Here is a 10,209-nt window from a genome sequence, read left to right as displayed (position 1 = left end):
ATACGATCTGAACATCTTTACGAAATTGGCTAATTGCTTTTCCTTCAGCTTGGTTAGAGAAAAGCGTCAGCACAGCGGATCTCGCCACAACTAGGTGAGATAAGACCCACCAATAAACGTGCGAGCGTACTTTTTCCACAACCACTGCGACCCAATAAAGCAACGGTTTCTCCAGCCTTAGTGTTAGGTTATTTGGTTTAAAAGCAGGGGTAGATCGGGATAGCCAAAAGTGACTCTATCAATATCAAGCAATGTCATACAGAGAACCTCAGATCATATAATGCCAGATGCGCGGCTACTAAATTATGCGTAATTGGTGTTTAGGTGTGTTAAAGATGGTGAACGTTGCTATATTCGACAATTTTACCATCGTGCATGACAGCGACGTCATCAGCCAAACGCGCTACTACTCCCATATCATGGGTGACTAATAACATACCAACCGCTCGAGTTTGGATAGTGTTTCTAGTAGATCAAGAAATGTGTTTGGGCAACCGTATCAAGATCAGTGTGGGTTCATCAGCAATGATAAATGGTGCATCACTGAGTATCGCTATTGCTATCATCAGGCGCTGTAACATCCCTCCAATCATTTCAAAAGGATAAAGTGAAAGTATAGGCTAGCATTTTCTAATCCAACTGACTGTAATGTTATGGTAATCCTGTCGATATCGACAGGTTTGCCAAGTGCCGGCAGGGTTCTTGAATATGGCTAGCCATTGTATAAGCGGATTAAAAGCACTGCGTGGATTTGCATGATGGTTGCGATGTGGTTACCACGTAATTGTGAGCGGAGGTAATATCTCCATCTAGTAGTAAGCTTCGGCGGTCTGATTTACGCCCGCAGGTATATTCCGAGCATGGCGCGCATGTTAATGACTTGCCACAACCGCTGCTACCGACTAATGCTAACACTTTGCCTTATTAATGGTGAGTGATACATCTTGAACCAGCAGTCGTTGTGCTTTTAGTGTTATATTTTGTAGCTCAATATAAATCTTATATTGAACATGGTACAGAGCTGGTTTTGGTGTTGTTTTAACCTTCCGGCAGTCGCGCTGTTGTAAAAAGTACAACAGTGTCAGTCTTCTTACTGCACAAAACTATTGAATGGGGTGGTGTCAGTGAATGAGTCACCTATGCATTCCAAAACTTTCTCCCCATCACTCCACTGAGTTGCAGTATCAACCGAGCAATGGTTCAGTCTTTAGGTGCCATTTAGTCGCGACAGTGCATAAGTCGCACTGTGCATAAGATAGGGAAAGACTGTATACGGGGACTCTAAATGAACAAATAACACAGAATTTATGGCTTTGCTTGATGTACCTTATTGGGCTATGAAATGGTGATCATTCAAATGTTCATAGGCGTAAAATAATCCAAGAAGATGGAAAAAGTAATTATACAATAATTAATATGTTTTGACAGTAAACAGAATACATAACACTTGGAAAATTGGATGTTGCACAAAATACAACACGCGACTGCTCGTGTGACTGAGTAGGGCGCGACTACTGGGAGGTTAAAGGAAAACACATCAAGATTTTAACCTTAAACTAAAGATTTTCTATGTGACTTTCGCTGGTTATCCTGCAGACATCCCATCGATATTCGATTTCTTCCCAGACGCGTACTAGTATTTCAGGTGTAACTTGCTCAACAGCAGCGCAAATCCTTGCTCTAAGTTCAGGTAGAGAGGCTGGCAAAGGAGGTACATACACCTCATCTTTTATGAAACCCCACAAGAAAAAATACCGCGGTGTTAGGTCTGGGGAACGAGGGGGCCATGCAATTGGCGCATTACAGCCAATCCACTAATTTGGAGAGCCGCCATTAAGAAATTCTTGTATTTTGTATGTTTTACTGAACACCCTGTTTCTATAAAACATTTATGCCACTCATAAATTGTAGGTCTACTAGAAAGATCTTTAGTGTACTTGGTACAAAAATTACGCTGAACTGTTGTCGCAGACTTTGATTCTTCCAACCAAGAAACACAGCTAGCACGCTCGGGTCCAGTGAAGACAGCCATGTTTGACGTAACTGCCACTTGTGCGGCGCGACCACGCACTAGCGGACTACGCCAGTCAAAACTTGGAGAGTTTCCTTTGAAACAACACCCAAACCAGCTCTGTACCTTGTTTAATAAGATTTATATGAATTTTCAAAGTTGTAAAGTATTTTTGAATCACTCGGTATATTATTGGTATTAGTTAAAAACGACTTGATATTTTCAAACCCAAAAGCAGGCTATATTTTATTAAAGATATTTAAGATACTAATTTCAGGTTGATACACTATTATCACTAGTATAAATGATACCGTATCTCAAGCCGCTTCAATAAATTAGTTGATAATTACCAAAAATTGTCTCGTTTCAAAATTATTAAATAAGCTAAAGAATATAATCACTCAAAAGGAGTACCGTAAGTACACTATGAGGACTCGTATCTAAAAATTATAGATGTCATTATATTATCTTATAAGAGATAGCAGTATAGTGAAACGATTCTTATAAAATAATATTGCTATTTTCAGTTGAGAAATTCGCCAAAAGTAGATTGGTAGGCCTAAATCAAATCACAGTACAGAGGCACAGTTTGGATACCGTAGATCTATTCTGTGACAGAAGTATGAATAAAAGTTTTAAAAAACGTTTGTTTACTGGAAGCAATTGATTTTCAATAATTTAACCAGGTACCGGTATACCAGGTATCAATTTGAGGTCATTGCCAAAAACCATCTGGAAACTTTAATTTGTATTAGTGGTGGCTATGATTATACACGTATGGGATAGGAAATTCAAGTATGACGCATCAACACGTCTGAACTACTGGACTGATTAACTTTAAATTTTGCATATTGTTCTTAATTTTCAAGGATGGTTGTATTAGGCCTATTTTAAGCTCTTCAAGTTTTCAGTTTGTCTCAACTTGACCCTTGCTAAGCACGGGTTACCAGCTAGTCTATAATACAAATGAGGGAAGATTTCTAAAATAAATAATAATTAATATATTATAAAGAAAAGAGTTGGTTTCCTATCCTTGTAAGGGATAGGAAAAACACGAATGTAGCATCATCACGTCTCAAATCAAGTCAAATCAAAATTTATTGCCAAATTCATATAAATAATTCACAAATACATGGAAAACAAAATTCAGTTTCATACATTAGAAATTTACTAACAAAATCACAAAAGCTAAATAATAATAAGCTAATAATAGTTTTGAAACTAAATAATAATCTAATATATAATATTGGCGTTGCCAGCAAAACAAAGTTTGTGCGCTAGCAACGAACATTCAGTAAGCACTCCAATTTAAGACAAATAGAAAAAAGTAACTGTGTATGAAACAAAAATTTAGCAAATACTTTAACAAAAAATTAGAATTCACTTTCAAAAAAAAACACGATAGTGGAGTAGTTCATAGCATGACATAGATGAAATATATTCCTTAACAAATATCCATTTGATACATCAAAAATTTGAAATACAGTACAGGATAACTATATCATATAGGAGTATTGCACTATATGGCTCAGAGACATGGACTATCGGTAAGGCGGAAGAAAAGGCAATTAATGCATTTGAAGTATGGTGTTGGAGGCGAATGCTGAAAATAAAATGGACCGATAGAATAACAAATGAAGAAGTATTTCAAAGGGCTGAAGAGACACAAAAAACTCTATTGAAATCTCTTAGGGACAGACGGCATTCTTGGATAGGATAGGACATATTATAAGACACAGCGAATTCACGCTAACAATACTGGAAGGTGCAATCAGTGGACAACGGGCTCGTGGAAGACCCCGGCTACAATATTTGAAGCAGATACCCGGGATCTGGGGTCCAGAGCGATACCCAACTAAAACAGCTGGCTCTGGAAAGACAAAGATGGAAAGCTGCCAACCAATCGGACGATTGAAGCAGAAGAAGACAGGATAACATTATATAAATTGAATTCAGTCTGAGAGACAACTTTTAGTTAGTAAAGGGGGGAATAATAAGATGAAACTTGAAAATAAAGAATTGATAAATGCCTAGAATTAAAAATATATTTTGACCATAACATTTTCGGTCTTGATCCAGTTTTCAATTTTTGTTATAAGTGCTTTTGAGGGTTTCATTCTTATAAATGTTCAGGGATAATATTTATTAGTTTATTTACTGTGTAGTTGAATTGTCTTCTGCATATATAGTTAAGTCAGTTCGAGGAACAATATAATTATATCTCTTTGCAGATCTGAAAATATAATTAGTTTGATGCATTGTATATGATTGCTGACATATTTAATGAGAATTCTAATATATAGCTGTCAGACTGTCATAACTCCAAATTCCAGAAAAAGTTGGTGACTAGAGTATCGTCTGTGCACTCCCAAGGCTGCCTTGAGAATACCCTTTTTAATAAAATTCATTTTTTTATGAATGCACCACCCCACACCCTAATTCCATACTCGAAGACTGACTGAGCATATGACTGTCTGAACTACTAAACTTATTGATTTGGAATAAATTTTGTATAAAGATTCTTGGAAAACTGAGAATAGTTTAAGGCCTATTTTTAGTTCTTCAAGTTCCCAGTATGTCAAGTTTTCAGTTTGTCAAGTTCAAAATTTGTCAGGTTCTAAGTACTCCAAATTTTCAGTCCTTCAAGTTTTCAACGTTCTTTAAGTCTTCAGTCCTTCATGTTTCCAGTCCTTCAAGTTTTTGTAATACTTTGCTTGACTAGTCATTAACAGCTGTGCTTTCAGTGAATTGGTTTGTGTTTTATTTCTGGTTCAAAATGTTCCTTAATAACTCAATATCTTCAAGTTCTGAGAGTTTATTGAATGTAATCATTCTATTATATTCGTTTTTTGATCAAATCAAATTAAAAATTTTCATTTTATTTATTTCTGGACTGAAAAGTGGACTCAAATCAACTCAAGTGGATAGCATAACCTATAATTTTTATTCATTCATAACTCTACCTTCATTGTATTATCATTCATCCCATCATCATCATCACCTAGGCTTAAAATACTTCTAGAAAGTCGCCTTTGTAAAATAATAAATAATAAATAATAATAAATAAATTGATAAAACTGTGTGTTCAACGGTTTTATTTTCTATCTTTATCTTCTACTCATATGTTGTGTCTATCTATCTATGATACCATAGCCACCTCTAATTACCTCTGTATTAGAGGTGGCTATGATAATACTATAAAGGAAAGAATTATTGGCTTATCCTATATATATGTAGGCCAATTGGATAGGAAATACACAATAATAGATACATCATGACATCTGAGCTACACAACTGATTAACTTGAATTTTTTCATAAAGTTTCTTAATTTTCCAAGTATGGTTATAGGCCTATGTTCACAATTTTTGAGTATTAAGATCTGGAATTATTTTTTTCGACACTTTTATAATATAATGTGATACATTACCTGGTTATTGCCATATCCAAAGTGAGCCGCTGTGTTATACAGTCATCATAGGCCTGCTGTAATTCACTGGAAAATTCAAGACAGACAATGAATATACAAACTATACAGCAAGGAAGGCTTGAGAGATATTGGAATTTGAACTAAGCTGTATCAATATTCCACTACTGATAAGACAAGAAATGCTTATCAAATAAAATAGCCAGTTTATTACCATCCAAATATTTGTAATATTTCTAAAGAAGATAATAGAAACAAATAGAGGGAGAAGCATTGTTTTATCATCCTCTTTGATAGAATAAGAAAGATAATCTTGTTGAAATGTACCTATGAACTCAGGGCTACTAAACTCATTTATAAAATAGAATAATTATAGTACCCTTTTTTAGAAACTAATAGAATAATTATAGATCAAAAGCTGAAAATTAACTATTACATTCGTGGAGACAAATAAAGAATAAAAAATATAATAAGAATTTCGGTTTTAAGACAGAGTACAATTGATGAATATTCTGTGATTTTACATAATTGTGGTTGTTATACATATATATTATTTGGTTATTAGAATTTATACTTTAGGTAATGAGAAGTAAATGTGCTGTTATAAATTATAACAACTAGTTTCAGTGAGCCACATCATCTTCAGGTTTTGAAAATAAATTTAAAATGAACGTTTTACTAATAGTTTCATTATTTCAAATATCATCTTAAAGTAAATTATTTTAGACAAAGTATTCTACTCAAAGATGACATTATTTTGAAATAGGTAACAAAACTTTTAATTAGTAAAACTTTTATTTCAAAAATTATCTTTTAACGCACCCCGAAGGTGCGGATCACTGAAAGTAGTTGTCATAATTTATATTTTTAATTTATTTATTTTATTGATTTCAAAACAAGGATACTATAATTATATTTTATGAAGAAGATAATCTATCTTTCAATTCATCTCTTTTCTGTAGAGGGCTACTCGTAATATAAATAGAAAGAAAATAAAAAATCTCAGTAGTTACCCCTTTTTTTGAATTATTTAATCACAACATGTTTCAAGTGATAATAATATCACTTGAAAATGGCATCAATGTTGAAACCTGTTGTGATTAAATAATTTAAAAAGGGTATACTGAGATTTTTGATTTTTCTTTCTATTTATATCTTTCAATTATTGCAAGAGCTATTTTGTATTTTCAATCAGTGCTGAATTGAAAATTAATGATCGTGTTATTTATGTAAAATTCACACATTTCAATGTGAATTTTACTATATAGTGAGGTCCACGTTATAATGACAGTATTTGATCAACTTTGGTTCTGCTATCCTTGTCTATCATTCGACAAAGCCGGTGGTACTATCCTTTTCTAGCTCCTCAACGATGCCAATTATGTTTTTGACGGTGTAGAAATATGATTAATTAATGCAGAGAATCGGCATCGCTATTCTTCTATCTTTATCCACTGTCATTATAACGTGGACATCACTATAGGTCCACGTTATATGCTGATCAACATTGGTGTTGCTATCCTTATATATCATTCAATGGAGCAAATACGCTATCATTTTCTAGCCCCGCAACGTTGCCAGATTGTTTTTCAACAACGCAGAAGTATCTGAAATAAACAATATATTTTATTATCTCAATCATGTAGATTTATTGTTTAATTATAGTAGAATAAATTTTATCAGATTTTCAGCACGTATGAGGGAGTGAAATTTCTGAATATTTTTTTATAATCATGTTGTAAAATTATAAGCATGATTCTATGGTGTAAGAGCTGAAATGACAGCTACCTGGAAATGATTTTAGATTTTGTGATAGTATATATTATCATAGACTACTACCGGCGGTACATAGAACCAATATACAAAAAGTATACAAAATTATACAAAAGTATAATAAAATATGAACATCATAAGATGTACAACATTATATAAATTATGTTGGCCTATAAGCTATAACTATAAAATGGTCATGGATACCAAGGACTACTTCAATTAATAGGAATATAGAAGGATTAACTCGTTTTTACTTTCCTTGCCCTATTACCATAGGTATAAGGAAAGTATTGCTTTCCGAAAAAAATTAAGGTACCCCAATTTTTAAATTTCTATACGTTTCAAGGTCCCCTGAGTCCGAAAAAGTGGGTTTTGGGTATTGGTCTATATGTGTGTGTGTGTGTGTGTGTGTGTGTGTGTGTGTGTGTGTGTGTGTGTGTGTGTGTGTGTGTGTGTGTGTGTGTGTGTGTGTGTGTGGTGTGTGTGTGTGTATGAGTGTATGTGCGTCTGTGTACACGATATCTCATCTCACAATTAGCGGAGTGAATTGAAATTTAGAACGTAAGGTCCTTACAATATAAGGATCCGACACAAACAATTTCGATCAAATGCGATTGTAGATGGCGGCTAAAATGGCAAAAATGTTGTCAAAAACACGATTTTCTCAAAAACGGCTCCAACGATTTTGATTAAAGTTATACCTGAAATATTCATCGATAAGCTCTGTCAACTGCCACAAGTCCCATATCTGTAAAAATTTCAGGAGCCCGCCCCATCTATGCAAAGTTTGATTTTAGATTGTCAATTATCAGGCTTCAGATACAATTTAAACAAAAAATTCCTAGTGGAATAGATTGAGCATGAGAATCACTACAATTAATGTTTTGTTACATTTTCACCTAAATTCAAAAATAAGCTCGAAATTCGAGAAAATGTGATTATCCAATTGCAAACTGTTAGCAACTGTTGATTCTATTAAATGATTCACTATGAAGAGATAGCAGACCTCATGTGTCTCCAGCGTTATTGCCCTGTCACCAGCTGGCTCAAATCTTTGAATAGTAGACATGGGATACGCGGGAATACTAGCGTCAGGTGATCAATTTTCATAACGGCAAGGAAAGTTGTGTGAGTGCGCCACACCAGATTTTTAGAGATGAACTTCCACTATTTCCATTCTATTTTGAATTGCACCTGAGGATAGGATGAATCTCCCAAAATGCATAGTGTTTTAAATAAAGGTTTAGGCCTTATGGTTCTACAGTTTGAAAAGTTTGTTGTTTTTTAGGAAGGATTGGGAGGTAATTTCTAAAAAAGGATAATTTTATCCTATTTTATTACTTCAAGAATGAATACTATTTTTTGGAAATAGGACAAAATCCAAAATAATGGAAACTAAAAGCAGTTTGAGATTTATGTCAGAAGTGATATTTATTATTTATTATTTTACAAAGGCGACTTTCTAGAAGTATTTTAAGCCTAGATGATGATGGGATGATTGGTAATACAATGGAGGTAGAGTTATGAATGAATAAAAATTATAGGTTATGCTATCCAATTGAATTGATTTGAGTCCACTTTTCAGTCCAGAAATGGATAAACTAGGAATTTTGAATTTGATTTGATTGAAAACCGAATGTAATAGAATGATTGCATTCAATAAACTCTTAGAACTTGGAAAATATTGAGTTGAGAAAACATTTCTTAGTGCGCCTCTAAAGGGCCAACTGAACATACCTACCAAATTTGAACGTTTTTGGTGCGGCAGATTTTTAGTTCTGCGAGTGAGTGAGTGAGTGAGTGAGTCAGTCAGTCAGTCAGTCAGTCAGTCAGTCAGTCAGTCAGTGAGTGCCATTTCGCTTTTATATATAGCAGGTAACCCGTGCTCCGCAAGGGTTTGATTAAAGACTCTTGACAAACTGGAAACTTAAAGAATTTGGAAAACCTAGTCCTATAACCATTCTCGGTAAATTAGAAATGTGTAGTATAAAAATTTCAAGTTGATCAGTCCAGTAGTTCAGTTGAGATGGCTTTTTTATGATTGATACAATAAGTAAATCATCAAAATGATAGGGAGAGAAAAAAAATAAGGTATCCTTGTGCTATTCCTCTCCCAAATTTAGATAAGGTTACACATAGTTCGAAATAGGTTGGCTTGTAGTCCTATACGTTCACAAAATTCTCAGTCTTTAATTATTTCTACAACATAGATTTTCAAATGTTGATGCTTCAAAACCAAACATAGAAGGAATATTTCACGTTAGATGAAGCGTCATTTGTGAATTTCCTATCCTTTTTTTACTTGTCTAAGCTAATTTTTTCCTTTATATTTTATGATGGATAAATTGTCTATTAAATGTGCTTGTATCTTTCAATTACATACCTAACACAATCTGCAGAAAATAACATTAAATATGATACATAACATAATATTATATTACATGCATTACAGATCATAAGTTACATCTGGTAACACCTAATATTATTGCTGATGCTGTATTCCATTGTAATGCTCGATCATAGTACTTTTAGTCAGTCTACTGCCAAACTTCACCGAGAGCACTTCTCTCTTTTTCAATGTATATTTTATAATTATGTGTTTGAAAATAAAGTTTTCTTTTTAAAAAGGCGTTTGGTTACCCCAGAACTATTACTATAGAATAAAATAATTCTGTATGCTACTCACTGGAATATATATTATATATAATATATAAAATAGTTTTTGAAGCTCTACTCACCTAAATATATTGAATTCAAATCAAAAGACTCCCAAAGTATTGATCTAATTCGAACAGTGGTTGCAGTTGGTAGGTTCTATCCTCACCCATCAATAAACTAGTTGATACTAGAAGGCTTGTTCAATGAGACCTTATCGAATGATTGCACAGTCTGACTAACTAATTATAAAGTAGATATCAACCGCATTATCGATCCTTTGCCGAAGATCGGAAATTCCTTCAAGGCATTGTGCATCTAAAATTAGACCTCATATTGCACGTT

At 33.7% G+C, this 10,209-nt stretch overlaps 1 protein-coding gene across 2 annotated transcripts in view; it reads right to left on the bottom strand.

Moving 5' to 3' along the window:
* Positions 1-9,993, bottom strand: part of LOC111058109 — a 49,147-nt gene extending 39,154 nt beyond the window's left edge. The window contains exons 1-2 of one of the 2 annotated variants that reach the window (XM_039422600.1): positions 9,948-9,993; positions 5,440-5,505 (exon numbers count right to left, since the gene is read on the bottom strand). The gene's annotated coding sequence lies outside the window, so the exon portion shown is untranslated. Of the gene's footprint in view, positions 1-5,439; positions 5,555-9,947 lie in introns of those variants that run through there. The other variant, XM_039422602.1, reaches the window with a different exon arrangement.
* Between the last annotated feature and the right edge of the window lie 216 nt (positions 9,994-10,209).

This window comes from Nilaparvata lugens, chromosome 3 (genome assembly GCF_014356525.2).
Source record: "Nilaparvata lugens isolate BPH chromosome 3, ASM1435652v1, whole genome shotgun sequence".
Classification (NCBI taxonomy): Eukaryota; Metazoa; Arthropoda; class Insecta; order Hemiptera; family Delphacidae; genus Nilaparvata; species Nilaparvata lugens.
Note: the sequence above shows the minus strand (reverse complement) of the source record. Positions and strands in the feature narration are given on the sequence as shown.